At 42.9% G+C, this 11,693-nt stretch overlaps 2 protein-coding genes and 1 long non-coding RNA gene across 3 annotated transcripts in view; 1 reads left to right on the top strand and 2 right to left on the bottom strand.

The window, feature by feature from the left end:
* The window catches only part of LOC109103223 (NLR family CARD domain-containing protein 3-like), a 1,793,396-nt gene that overhangs the window by 584,827 nt on the left and 1,196,876 nt on the right, over window positions 1-11,693 (top strand). The window lies entirely within an intron of this gene.
* Window positions 1-11,693, bottom strand: part of LOC109070511 (ribonuclease inhibitor-like) — an 862,999-nt gene that overhangs the window by 152,730 nt on the left and 698,576 nt on the right. The gene's annotated exons all lie outside the window — the stretch shown is intronic.
* LOC122141392 overlaps window positions 1-11,693 on the bottom strand; it is an 18,287-nt gene that overhangs the window by 2,007 nt on the left and 4,587 nt on the right. The window contains exon 2 of the long non-coding RNA XR_006157774.1: window positions 11,252-11,358. This is a non-coding gene — a long non-coding RNA (uncharacterized LOC122141392). The remainder of the gene's footprint in view (window positions 1-11,251; window positions 11,359-11,693) is intronic.

Raw genomic sequence — 11,693 nt, 5'->3', positions numbered from 1 at the left:
TTCATCTCTTAACTACCTGGATGTGAAACAGTTGAGTCAAGTGACAAGGCAGAGCTGATTGAACGGAGCGTGCACTTGGGGTACAGCAACCACCAGAAGCAACTGAGTCAAGTCAGATAAGTCAAAGTTCACACGCAAAATTGTGAAACACCACAGTAAAGATGGATACTTTACACAGCCTTCAGGAAGAAATCGGTGAGAGACTGTGTACATTTCTAATTGTCTTTGTACATGACCTCTTTGGGGATGTTTTATCTTGGTGGTGTGTATTCAAAGGATTGTGTGATATATTGGAAATACAGTTATGTGTATGTGGCAATTTTCCTTGAAGCCATTGGATAAAATTGTTATTTTCTAATATTACGTAAATGGTGTTTAAATTCCTATGTGTGCTTAAAAAAAGTTATGGACTTTATTGAATTATTCTTTTGCTTGCTAACTGCGTCTGACGCTCACATCGTGCACGCTGCAAGTAGGGCGTTGGCGGGCGCCCTTGGATGTCTGTCATAGTCAGAGTAATACGCCTATTGTAAGTCTCACTGCTGCTCTCGTCTGGTTTCAATTCTTCTTTACATACATGTTTTACTCAACTTTCTTTTCAGGTAAATCGAAAGAGAGATGCACAAATAACTTCTGTTTAAACTAAACACTACTAGCGATACTGATGATTTATGTAATGTTGAAAGCAGTTCGTTTTACTATACTGATCGTTGTCATGATTTTAGAAGGCCCCTGATCACATGGTTGATGCATGGGTGCCTCGCGATTAGCACGCTAGCCAGTATAATGTGCAATCACCTGGTCATGTATGGGAGGGATGTTATTTGTGTTCATCAAAAGTTCATTGTGTTGTTTTTGTTTCAGACTTTATGAGCTATGCATTACGTTTATCTTGATCTTTCTTCTCATGTGGTCTTTTATTGTATGAAGTACATTCGAATATGAGCATTGAACAGCGTCGTTAGAAATTAACACGTGGTTTAATATCCCAGCTGTATTCATGTATCCTCATTTAATTCGGTAATATTCATCGTTAAGAGGTAAATATTAAGATGAATTTTATATCGTTTGGTGCTTTTGGTGTTACATTATGAACATACACCTTATCCTGGGGTCTTCTAGAAAAAGCATGTGATTTGAGTGACTCACCCTCGTGTCAGTTTGTAAATGACACGTCTCTTTTTGAACACCTAGCAACATTGAAATCTGTTATAGAGAATTTGTTAACCTTTTGATTTTGTATTTCGGTCATTTCCTTCGTTGTAATGGCGAAAGTGTTTGAAGGCACTACTTCTTTGTTACATTCAGATTGACGTTCATAACTGGGAAAGAGCGGATACATGTGGTTGATACTATAGGCTGAGCTGTAGCCTGTATACTTCAATAGCTTTAAAATAACATTCAGAGTAGAATACGCCACCTTTGAAGTCATCACTGCTGAGCTCTCTTTTTCATTCTTCTTAATAATTCAAGTTTTAGCATTACTTCTTTCAGGAGTACTACAATTTTGGAGGCACCGCTGGGATATGGTGTCAGATGGGTCATCTCCCCTCGCTATTGTCAGAATGCGCCATCGCCAGTCATCTCTTAACTACCTGGTTGTGAAACAGTTGATTATCAATGACAACGGCAGACGCAGAGCTGAATGAACGGAGCGTGCGCACTTGAGGTACAGCACCAACCAGAAGAATCAAATGAGTCAAGTTCCAGATAAGTTCTCCAGTTACGACGCAACACCTGTGAAACACCACGTTAAGCATGGAGGCCGTTTCCCCAGGGCCTTCACGGAGGAAGAAAATTCTGTAGCTGAACTGTGTACAGCTCTACAAGCCTAAAGCAAAAAATTAATTGAACTGAGCCAGCTCCTTGGTCATTAAAAGAGAGAAGCAACTGTCAACAGCCGCCTTCTCCTTACCCATTCTTCTACCGTAATATCTGTTATGAAAGGAGCGGAAGGATAATTTTTGAGGAGGGGCATGGCGGAAACTATAGGGCCCGTGAACCGTGAGATCCTTGAGCGACACAAGTGATGTGTACACGGGTATGGTAAACATGAGTTAGCAAAACCAGCAGGCCCAGACCACAGCTAGTGGAAAAAGAAGAGAACATATAGTACATAGGGACAAATGAAGGGGCCAAATGAAGCAGCCACAACTGATTCGCATCCTTGCTGCGCAAACAAAGTCTCACCTGTTCACCGGAGCACAAGATCGGCACCAGCATCAGCAGACAGTCTTGTAGCAGTTAACTCTTTCGCTGCCACCAACGACAAATGATACCGGCAGTGTGAGCACAGTGGAGTTTAAGAATTTCAGTGTTTCATCGGAGAGCTGGCCAAAAAGACAGTTAACCTTTCCGAGTCTGGCGCGTGTCAAAATTGAAAGAACGCGGACGTGATAAGGTGTGTACCAAGAACAAAGTCAATCGCTGATGCAGTTATTCGGAGCCATTACACCAGGCCTTCAATTACGTAGCGTACTTAGAAGGAAAGACAAGCCTTTGACTCTTCCGATGTTGAGACAAATCATTCGTTCACATTATCAAAGAACATAGAGACTGCAACAGAGCTTTATTAACAGTTGGACTGCCAGAAATCACAACGTTATCCAAAGAAACACCCCAAAAAAGTTTTTTTTTTTTTTGTTCCCCAAAGTACGTGTGCTCTTGTCACACTTGAGGGCAGGAGAAAAATCCTCTTTGCGTTCACAAGAAGACGAGTCAGTTTTAAACATATGACCCCAGCCCTGTGTACAGAATAGTGTTTCTTCACACTGTCGTTAAAATGGTCTACAAAATGACCTATCCAGTGGTGTATCTCCAACCATACCTGACAGACACCACAGTCACTGATGAGACCCTGTTGGAAAAGGTGAATGTAGCATGCTTCCCATGAGGCTGAGACAGAGTAAAAGAAAGAGTGAACGAAGTGCCAATGTAAATGTCACTCAGTTAAGTGAGCCAACTCCGCAGTCAAAAAGCAAGGCAAAAAACTGCCAAAATTTGATTTGATGCGACCAGTTGCAAAAGTCTAAGTGAAAGAAGTCATTACAAAATAAAGAATCAATGCAGCAAACCCACCACTCTGCAGTGCAACCAATGCTGTTGCTGTCAACAGTGATGTCTCACCTGTAAGAGCAGTCCCATCAGTCCATCTCAGAAGGGAATCAGTTGTAGCACAAACCAGGTCTGGAAGGGCAAGTCAAAATGGAGGTGGAACACACAGCAGTAATCCATTTCAATGTGCCACACTCATTGTCATACCACAACCATACCAGCGGACGGAGTGAGTCCAATGCCAGCGCAGTATGTCCAACCAACCCAACCAATCATGCTCCGTATGCAGCTAAAGGGTTTCTGTCCCACAAACATTTTCCACGCCAGAGTCACCAGCCATACCCAACAAACGCTACAGCCACAACATTTCCAGTCGTACAGACAGGCCACGCCCCATCAAAGCCAAGACAGTGTGTTTCAATTGTCAGCAAGCGGGATCGACGGAGCTGTGCACCCGTTGCTACCGTTGTGGCAGCAATGACTGTTTTTTTGCAGGTTGCAGAGAGAGATGTACGCTGCCTGGCACAAGAGCTAGAGTTCAGTTTAAACGGGAAACGGGTTTGCCACCCGCGGTAAAGGGAGTCACCCTGAAAGTGAGAATTGTCCCCTCCAAAGCCGCAGCAGCATGGAAAGTAATGTTGGATTTACAAGCCAGAGATCATCCCCTTGAGTGTAATTTAATTTCCCCCGCACGTGTCAGGTCAACAAACATTTCGCCTGTGACTTCCTTGTTGGAAACATGCGTAGTGGACGTGATATCTGAATGGACTACAAAACATAGGGCACATTGTTGGATACAGGACTCAAATGTGCAGCTTGTAGATCGACAGTGGAAGATCAGGGGCAGGCAGAGGGGGCAGGAGGGCAGGGCAAGGAGAGGGGGAGGAGACAGGGAGTGAGCAGGAGAAAGGAGGGCTGGGGTGAGGGGGAGTGTAAGGGCGGAGGCGCAGGGGCGGTGCAGGCAATGAGGGGGAGCTCGGGGAGCAGGAACATTCGAGGCAAGGCAGGGAATAGGAGGGTGTAAGCGGGGGAGCACACACAGGAGTGCGCAGGGGGGGGCATGTCAGGGGAAAGGAGATCAAGCAGCAGAAGACCAGAGGCATGAGGCAGAGGGGGAGGGGGCAGGCAGGGAACAGCAGGGAGCAGGAGCAGACAGAAGGAAGGCAAGCAGGGAGGACGAGGAGTGGAAGGATTGAGAGAGGGGAGGAGAGGAGGTGAGGGGGGGTGTACATACCTGGTACAGGTCGAGACGTTCCGAAGCGACAGTTTCCACAGACAACTAAATCTTGTCGCAGTGCCAACGTTCCAGCATGCCCCTAGCAAAATCACGTTCAACTTATCATCCTCATTGCAAACAAAATGACAAGAATGAGTCATTCCTGTACTTGGGACTTACCCGTCCAGCAGGGTCTCAAGCCAATCATTGGTATACAACGTAATTGAGGCAGGTAATGAAACCGAGTGAAGCAAGCTGGGCAGGGAAAAGAGAGCAAGGGGCGTTGAACAAGAATTGTGAGATGTCAGTACCTTTTTTTCATAGTTTGGGTGAGAAGTAACAGTCCGAACATTTCATTAAACTTGATGACAGCTTGAGTGATCAAAGCGAGTATCTTGTTGTTGTGAAGGTAACAAAAGATCATGTCAATGTGCCAAAACATGCTATCATTGCAAGTCAAGTGTCAGTAAAAGGCGCCATCTTATGAGCAGCAGGATAGTGTCGTGGTGTTTGAACCATCTGTCAATTCCACAGTACCACTTGATGGGACTGGTAAGACAGCCTCCTGGAAACAACTCTTGACTCTGGAACAAGGGCAGACGACATGTGATCCAAATCGGTGTCCAGAATTGTGACCGACCATGACATTTCTCCTGGTGGGAAAGACTGCGCTTGGGACAGTACAAGCAATCAAGTCAGTGCTCACCCGTAAAGTACATCGTCATCTTGTGTAACAACAGCCTGTGTTAAATGAGAGTGTGAAACCAACGGAGTGAGTGTGAGGCTAACAGTGAGTGTGTTGTGTGGAACCCACCTGTAGACGGCATCCATTTGTCTGCTGGGAACAGCAACAGAAAGTTCGACAAATCTGGAGAGAGAATGTCCGTCCTTTTCAAAATCAGATGAGGACATCGTGGTGTGTCAAGACCTACAGTTTGAGGCAGTCAGTGTAAAACAGATCAGACCACCTGTTTGTGCGCTGTATACTCTGTTTCCAAAGCCGTTGTACCAAGAGATGAAAGTCTATCTTCGCGGTTGTCCTTAGGGGTGGATTAGAAAATCTCATTGCGCCTTTACTCGTCCCCATAACTGTGTGTGTGTCCAAAAAAGATGGCAGTCTTTGAGGTTGTGCATTGATTACAGGACTCCTCAACTATAAAACCGCAGTCTGATCGCCAACCCATCTAAGAGAGTATACAGGACATATTGGATGGCTTTGGGAGGAAATAAATGTTTCTCTTGTTAGACTAAGGAAGGGCGTATCATCAAGGATTTATGTCACTAGAAAGCAGACTGCTGACAGCTTTTACTACACCGCGGGGTTATATGAATGGGTCCAGATTCCTCACCCGCGTAGCTGTTCATGGAAGGATGTTTGGGGCTGATTGAGAGATGACATTTGTGTACTGTACTCGATGACATCTCTTGGTCTTCACAAAATCCTTTGATATATGTTGAGGCGTAAGGAAAGTCTTACAGCGCTTATGGTCAGCATGGAGGAAATTGAAGCCAAAAAATGTGGAGTTGTTCCATAAGGATGAGGTCCGCTTACTTGGGAAGGATAGTCAAAGGAAGGGAAGCAGGATGGATCCAGCAGATACCATAGCAGTGATGGCGAAGGACAAGAGACTCCAGCACAGCTGGAGAATTGAGGAAGATCTAGGTTTGTTATTACTATCGGCCTTACATTAAAGACTTCCTAAAGATTGCTTGGTCCCCTGTAAGGACTCCAAGGCTGGGAAAATGACAAAAACAAGGTACACACAAAAAGGTAATGGGAAAAGAGTGGGACTCTACTCTCAAGAGTCACGCGGGTTCCATCAAGTCAGCGGGATTGGAGTGGACAGGAGCAACATCAGGAAAACGCCTCGAAAAACTGATTGACTGCCTAATAAAGCCACCTTTGTTGGGGGTTCCCAGATTTTGCCAAGCTCCTTATGTACTGCACACTGATGCATCAAACTTGGACTGGGGGGCTGTCCTGTATCAACATCAGGAAGGAAAGTTAAGGATGATTGCCTATGGATCAAGAACATTGACACCAGCAGAACAGAATTCCCATATGCACAGTGGAAAATTGGAATTCTTGGTCCTCAAAGCGGCTATTACAGAGAAATTTAGGATTACCTTTACTATGCACCCACATTTAATGCGGTACAGTGATTACCAATCCCTCACCTAAACTTTGATACATCCGCCAAGTTGAATGCAACATGCTGCTTCATGGGTTGCAGAGCTTAGCTGATTTCCCCCACTTCACCATCTGCATCGACCAGGAAGGAAATACTGATGCTGACGATTATCAAGGTTAACTACAGTCCTAGATGGATCCATACTAGAAAGGCCAGAGGAGCTTTCACTTTTCAGATCTTATAGGAGCCGTGATACAGGCTGTAGTCCAGTCTGAATCAGATATACAGGTCCTTTGTTGTAGCTTGTTGTGAGTTAGCGCGACATGTGCAGAGACCAATATAGTATCAGCAAGACTCCCCCTGTCAAAGGAAGAGATCATAAGAGCTCAAAGGCAAGACATGACATACAGTTCCATTATTCATCACTTACAGTCAGAGTAAAACCTTCTTCTAAGCAGTTGAGATCAGCGGTCCAAAGAGCCAAAGGGCTGATGAGAGATGGATAGTTGATGCTGATGAAGATGGTATTCTGCTAAGGAAAACAGCACAGAGAACTCCAGCTTGTATTGCCAACAGAATACAGAAAAATTTGCACTTGAGGAACTGCATGACAAAATGGGTGTTGACTGCGTTAATCGGACCACAAGTTTAATTAGAGACCGCCTTTGGCCCCACATGCAGCCAGACATTGAGCATTACGTGTTGAGGACTTGCTCCTGTGTTAAGCAAAAGAAAACCATGCCGAGAAGAGAGCACCCCTTAAGCCAATCACAACCCACTTACCCATCTCAACTTGTCTCTGTGGACTTCCCTTCACCTGGAGAAATGTAGAGGACGATTTTAATATATCCCCCTTGTAATAGTTGGATGCGTTTCACAAGATTCGCATTAGGCATATGCAGCTAAGCGTCAAAATCCAGCTAAAACTGTTGCAGACAAACTTCTTTACTTGATTTTTGTCTCAAATTTGAATTGAGAATACACACATGATCAAGGAGAAGAGGTTCGGAAAATCAGCTGTTTGGACAACTGCCCAAAAGTACAGGATTGGGTCCGCTGGATCGAGACTACTCCCTCACTTCACCCCAAGGGGAATGGGGCAAGTGGAGAGATTTAATCGAACACTGTTAAGCAGATGTTGAAAACTCTCACTACAGAAAAACAGAAATCAAATCTGGAAGAGACTCACTGAACAAGGTTGATCTATGCCTCTACTAATTGCACAAAAAGTGAAGTGACTGGGTTCATTTCCTCTACCTTCACCTCTTTGTTTGGTCGTTCCCCCCAAGACTTCCCTATTGATGTGCTCTTCGGCTTTTGACACAAGCAACCTGGGCCTATGAATAAAAAGTGAGTACCTGGAGGGTGTGGAAACGAGGATGCAAGAAGCACAGGAGATTGCTAGAGGAAAAAGCATGTGAAAAGGCAAGTGGCGTAAATAAAAGGAACTATGATCAAAGAGTGAGATGCACCGATCTTGACACAGGAAGTCGAGTCCTTGGAAGAAATCTGACCACGAGGGGAGGACCAGGTAAACTCGGAACTATTGGGAAGAACAAGTTCATGTTGTTATACGCCGAGTTGCAGAGGATGTGCCTATTTATGAGATAAAGCCTGAACAAAAGGGAAAAGGGAGGTCCAGTATTACATCCGAAACAGCACGTGCCGATCGCTTACCTCTAGAAGTCAATCCAGCATGAGATCCGAATCAAAGTGGAGACAGCCTCAGGAAGACTCCTAGTGTACCAGCGGAAACCAGATTGGGAAGAAAGTGGTTGGAAAGTGATAGACTCTGAGTACACCTGTACCAGTTGAGCCTGTGTACCAGTTTAATGGGACATGAACAGTGCGAAATATAGGCTATACAAACAAGGAGTGAACACTTTGAGGGAAGCAACAATACAACCTTCCTTCCTGAGTTGCCTTAGATCATCCAGTTTTTGCAATGGAATGTAGATGCCATTAGCCTCGGACTTAAGCCTTTTGAGCATCAAAATGAGCAGTAGAAACATTGGCTGAGCCAGAACAGATGAACACACTATTGAGCTCGCTGAATGGCCTGACAAAAAGAGGGTATGATCACTTGCAGATGGAGTGGAAATCAAATGGAAAATGAGTTCAGTGGGACTGTTGTGACTCGCGAAAAGCTACTGTGATTCTCAGAGGGAAGATGACTCCAGTATACAGACCTGTTGAGGTCTTAGAAGAGGATACCAGTCACTTTCGGGGGGAGGAAGCTTGTGACCACCAGAGCAGTTCACATGTATAATAGTCTGGGACTCCACCTACTACAAAGTGCAGTAAATGATCCTGGGTATGATCCACATTTCCTAATATGTGGACGCACCATTCCGCCTTAGGTGCCCCATATGCTGTTTCCTTACCCAAGACCATCTTTTTGTTTATTAGGCTCAGACTGAAATTCCTATTTGTGCTTAAAAAAAAAGTTATGTACATTTATTAAATTATTTTCGCTTGGCATACCTTCAGTAGGTGATGTGCTTCATTCAGAGTAAATACGCCATCAATGAAGTAATCACTGCTGCACTCTCTTTTTCATTCTTCTTTATTCATGTTTATCATACTTCTTTTCAGGTAATCGCAAAATAAGATGCACAAAATAGACTTCTGTTTAAACAAACACTAATGCGATACTGATGATTTATGTATGTTGAAAGCAGTTCGGTTTACTATACTGATAGTATGTCATGAGTTTAGAAGGCCTGAGCACATGGTTAGCATGGGTGCCTCACGATTAGCGTGATAGCCACTATATGTAATACGTGGTCAGTATGGAGATGTTATTTGTGTGCATCAAAGTTCATGGTGTTGTTTCAGACTTATGAGCTATGCATTACGTTTATCTTGATCTTTCATGTGTCTTTATTGTATGAAGTTCATCAGATACGAGTCATTGAACAGCGTTTAGCAATTAACGTGGTTAATATCCCAGCTGTATTTGTGTATCATCAATTTAATTCTGTAATTTCATTGTTAAGGGTAAATATTAAGATGCTATATATCGTTTGGTGCTTTTGTGTACATTCTGAATACCTTATCCTGTTTCTAGAAAAAGCATGTGATTTGAGTGTCACCGTGCCAGTTGTAAATGACACGTCTTTTTTGAATCTACAACATGTGAACTGTATAGAGAATTTGTTAACCTGTTGATTTGTATTTTCTTATTCCTTCTTTTGTAATGGAAAGTGTTTGAAGTAACTCTTTTTTTTTACATTTAGTCATAACTGGGAAAGAGTGATACGTGTTGATACTATATGCTGAGCTTTTGTTATATGCATATGCTTTTGTTTTTCATACAGAGTAAATACGCCATCAATGAAGTCATCACTGCTGTGCTCTCTTTTTCATTCTTCTTTATTCATGTTTATCATACTTCTTTTCAGGAGTACTACATCGAGACTAAGTTACAGACTTCAACTATAGTTGCAAATGTTGTCTGACGTGCGTTATGATGTGGGCTAGCTAAGTTGCTCATCAATAGTCTCATGTAGGGTCCGAAATTAACACCCGCCAAGCGCCAAATGCAGGTAGATTTTGTGTGTAGCGTTTGGCGAGTAAATCTCAACAGGCTGTCCGCCACACTGGCGGGTTAATGTTCATACCAAAATATGAAATTTTCAGCGTGCACGAGCAGAGAGAGAGAGCCCCGGCCGCGCGCGCGCGCACTCAATATTCAGAGCAGCCAAAGCGTCAAGCTTCCCCGAACTTTTTGACAAGCATCTTTGACAAAGCGGCCAGAGCTTCTTTGCAGCTGAGTCGGCGGCGGTGTGTACGTACAGTTAAAGATCTATTTGTTGACGGCGCTGAGGAAAAAGGATATGTAAAGCTTCTGCCACTGGAAGAAGCGGTCGCCGCCCATTTGTGGCCGCGCACCCATCAAAGCCGCGCAGAACGTCTTCAGCACTCGCGGATCGTGCACACTCCCCCGCTGGCCAGGCTGCTTCTCCTTTACACATCATGGCCGTTATTTTCTCGAGAAAAGGAGTTTTCTCATAGCGTTTGCAACGCAATACTCGTTCCCTTATGATGGAGTAACTATTATGTGTCCCTTTTGTTTTGATATTTCTTATTGTTCTGATGTTATTGTTTTACATGTTATTTAATCACCTTTATTTTGTTCACCTTTATCTTTATTTTTTCATAGTGCAATCAATAAATTAATTGTACATTTTGAAAAAGCGTTTCCATTATATTCAAGGACTGACATTGATTTTTAAAATTAGGGTTACCAAACATTTTCTCCGCGCAACCTGAAATTTTTACAGTCTCACTCCAACCAAAGTTCCAAAGTTGGCAACCCTGTGATGCACACATTTGTGAAATTAATATCTGGACTCCAGTCAAGGCCTTTTAATCATTTCTGGATCAGTGTTATCTGTTAGATAGAAAAAAAAAATCACTTTGCAGGAGACTGTGACCTTTGTAACTTTGAAGATCTTACACAAACAGATACATTACACACTTAGGAAAATGAAAATATTCAAAGCATCATATTACCCTTTAAATGAAGTGTGGAGTCATTTTTAATGTCTGAAAAAAATAATTTAGGACCTAAAAACAAAATCACTGATGTGAAATAATTTACTTAAGTCCATATCCAGTGCTGAAGAGTGATTATAAAAATACAATTCTGATTTTCAGTTCAGATATTTATCATGTATTGCTTACTTTTTTAAATATAAATATTATTTTTAATTAGAAAGCTCTGAAGTTCTGCAAATCATTTGTAAATATAAAACAAAGTTTGCTAAGAATTTGTTTTTTTCCAGCATCCTCTGAAACTGCAGCAGTGTTTAAAATGATTCTCTGAAAACAGACTCAGTCTTACCTCTGTTTCTGTGAGAGACTCATCTTTCCTCTCTTCTCTGACAAACTGCAGCTAAACTGTCATTGATCAGCACTGGCTTGAGACAACAATCTGCTGTTCAGTGTGACCTGGAGATGATGATGTTAATGAGATGAAAAAATATGTTGAGTTAGCAGCAACAGCAACAAAAAACACTATTGTGAGTTACAAACTAATACACTGGTCTTATTCGGTTGTTAAAGGGATAGTTCACCCAAAAATTAAAATTATGTCATTAATGACTCACCCTCATGTCGTTCCAAACCCGTAAGACCTCCGTTCATCTTCGGAACACAGTATAAGATATTTTAGATTTAGTCCGAGAGCTTTCTGACCCTCCATTGAGAATGTATGTACGGTATACTGTCCACGTCCAGAAACGTAATAAAAACATCTTCAAAGTAATCCATGTGACATCAGAGGT

The sequence above is a fragment of the Cyprinus carpio genome, chromosome B22 (genome assembly GCF_018340385.1).
Source record: "Cyprinus carpio isolate SPL01 chromosome B22, ASM1834038v1, whole genome shotgun sequence".
Classification (NCBI taxonomy): domain Eukaryota; kingdom Metazoa; phylum Chordata; class Actinopteri; order Cypriniformes; family Cyprinidae; genus Cyprinus; species Cyprinus carpio.
Note: the sequence above shows the minus strand (reverse complement) of the source record. Positions and strands in the feature narration are given on the sequence as shown.